The sequence below is a fragment of the Echinops telfairi genome, unplaced genomic scaffold (assembly GCF_000313985.2).
Source record: "Echinops telfairi isolate 266 unplaced genomic scaffold, ASM31398v2 ScPeMD7_12;HRSCAF=54, whole genome shotgun sequence".
In the NCBI taxonomy this organism is placed as follows: domain Eukaryota; kingdom Metazoa; phylum Chordata; class Mammalia; order Afrosoricida; family Tenrecidae; genus Echinops; species Echinops telfairi.
In genome coordinates, this window is record NW_022103909.1 from 12,383,220 (window position 1) to 12,385,898 (window position 2,679).

Genomic DNA, 2,679 nt, shown 5'->3' on the forward strand with positions numbered 1-2,679 from the left:
TTTTTCCTTTTTTTTTTTTTAAGGAGAAAGTAGAAAGACGCATGTGGGTCTATGCTAACTGTCCATATTTACATAGAGACACTGTAATCTCTGAGCCCAATCTACAGAGGAGGAAAGAAGCTAGAATTCGATGCACCTCTACACGGGCCGAGTGCCCTCCAGCTGCCAACAGATCCCAGGGGGCAGAGGGTTTTCTGTTTTCCCACAGAGCACGATGGTGTGTTGATTCCATAGTTTTATTGAGACAGGAAAGGATAAAAAAAATAATTTGGAACACAAAGGGGTAGAGATTCTTTACCACTGTATTTCGCTCAAGCCATCCCCGCCCCCACCCCCTATAGGTTGAGAACCATGGCATAGAGAAGAGACCTCAAAAATAGGACTTCTGAGCATAATAGGAAAAACACAAAAGACTGCAACTTGCTACCAGAAAATGAAGAGAATTTTAAAAAGGAAGGTTGGACTCCATCAGTGTTCTATTAGTCATCTTTTCCTTCATCCTCCTCTCCATCATCATCTTTACCTTCCCCATCATCTTCATCCTTTTCTTCATCAGTGTCTTCTAAACCGTCTTTATCATCATCTTTAAAAAAAATAATCACTTTATTTGGGGCTCGTACAACTCATCACAATCCATACATCCATTGTGTCAAGCACATTTGTACATATGTTGCCATCATCATTTTTCCAATTCTTTGAAGAAGGTTGATGGTTTTTGAATTGGTATAGCATTGAACTTGTAAAGTGCTTTAGGTAGGATTGTCATCTTTACTATGTTAAGCCTTCTAATCCATGAGCCATCATCATTTTCAAAACATTTTCTTTCTACTTAGAGTCCTTGTTATCAGTTCATCCCCCCCACCTCCCTCATGAACCCTTGATAATTTATACATTTTTTTCCATGTCTTACACTGACCAGTGTCTCCCTTCACCTGCTTTTCTGTTGTTTGTCCTCCTGGGAGAGGGTTATATGTAGATCATTGTGATCAGCTCCCCCTTTCTCCCCCCACCTTCCCCTTCCCCTCCAGTATCGGTACTCATTATTGGTCCTGAGGGATTTATCTGTCCTGGATTCCCTGTGTTTTGAGCTCTTATCTGTACCCATGTATATGTTCTGGTCTAACCAGATTTGTAAGGTAGAATTGGGGTCATGATAGTGGAGTGGAAGAAATATTAAAGAACTAGAGGAAAGTTGTACGTTTCTTCGGTGCTATACTGTATCCTGACTCAAGGGGTCAGGTGACTCTTCCTTGTGAGCCCTCTGTAAGGGGATGTCCAATTGTCTCCAGATGGGCGTTGGATCTCCACTCCACGCTCCCCCTCATTCACATTGATAAGTCCTCATCTCCTTCACCTGTTTCATCATCTATATCCAAACAGCACTGTAATGGATTTGACCAAATACCATCTTTTCTTCTCTTTTAATTATCATTTTATTGGGACCTCTAACATCTCTTGTTACAATTCATACATCATATATCATTTTTGATGACTTCTCCTAACTCATCTGCACCTGCATCAGTGTTCAATAAACCAGGCAAAGAAACTCCCTGGTTCTCCATGCTGCCTCTTCCTGCTGGCTTTGTTCTATGGTTGACTTGAACATTTCATCAGTTCCTTTCCAGATTTCCATTGATGTTGGAGATGGATTACCACTCTCATTCAGATGAAATTCTTCATTTTCTTTTGAAATTCTTTGTTTTAGAAGTAAGAATTTTCTTCAAATTCTGTTACTTCAACTCTGGTCAAATAATACAGTGCCTCTTCATCCTCTTCCCCAAGCTATGCAGGCACTTGTGAGTGGTTGACACATGTTGCTACCCCCACATTTGGGATTTTGGTGATCAATTCTGACCTCTTCTGAAAGAATGGTTGGCAGAGTTTGTTATGTTTCTGTTAACTTTCAAAATTTCCTCACTGACTTGTTAAGTCTGTCTCTTTTTGTACTTCATCAATATGTCCAGTTGCTTCCTGCTGTTCTTTTTCTTCCTTTGGAGAGGACGAAGTCTCCTGCAGTTTAGGTTTCTTCACTTAAGGCAGGATTAAAGACTGGAGTTTAGGGGCTGTGCTGCCAACTAAGTCCAAGATACGTGAAAGCTGAGCTGCCTGCCTGGTGGAAATCAATACTTGCCATTTTAAAGGTAGTTATTCAGCATTAATTTGAAGACTAAAGCAAGACTTCAGAATCTGCTAAGGTCCAACTAACTATTGGTCTTTTCCTGTCTGGAGCAAAGAAGAATGAAGAAAATCAAAGACAATAGTCCAAAAAAACACAAAAGACTATGTGAGTTCCACTATCTGTGACCTTGAGAACAGAAGAACTACATGGTGCCTGGCTACCACTGCTTATTACTCTGAAAAAGATCACAATAGGAATTTTTTATTAAAGTGGGAGAAAACTTTCATCTAGATTAAAATAAGTTAAAGAAGATGTCATGATCTGGTCAGATGAATTTTAATAAAAATGAGAAAAACAAACATCACAGGGTTAAGATTAGACTCTCTTGTTTTTGTTAGGTTTGAGAGTATTATTAGCTGTTATTTTTTATATTAATTTGAATATTAAGCTTGAGAGTCCTACATAAAATATTTCTGACACTTTGAAAGAGCAGGAAAACATTTTTGTGAACTAGAAACTATCGAGTAGATGACATTAACTGTCTTATTGAAAAGATCACA

General features: G+C 38.9%; 1 pseudogene; it reads right to left on the bottom strand.

Moving 5' to 3' along the window:
• Nucleotides 1–479: 479 nt before the first annotated feature.
• Nucleotides 480–2,134, bottom strand: LOC115868557 (annotated as a pseudogene).
• Between the last annotated feature and the right edge of the window lie 545 nt (nucleotides 2,135–2,679).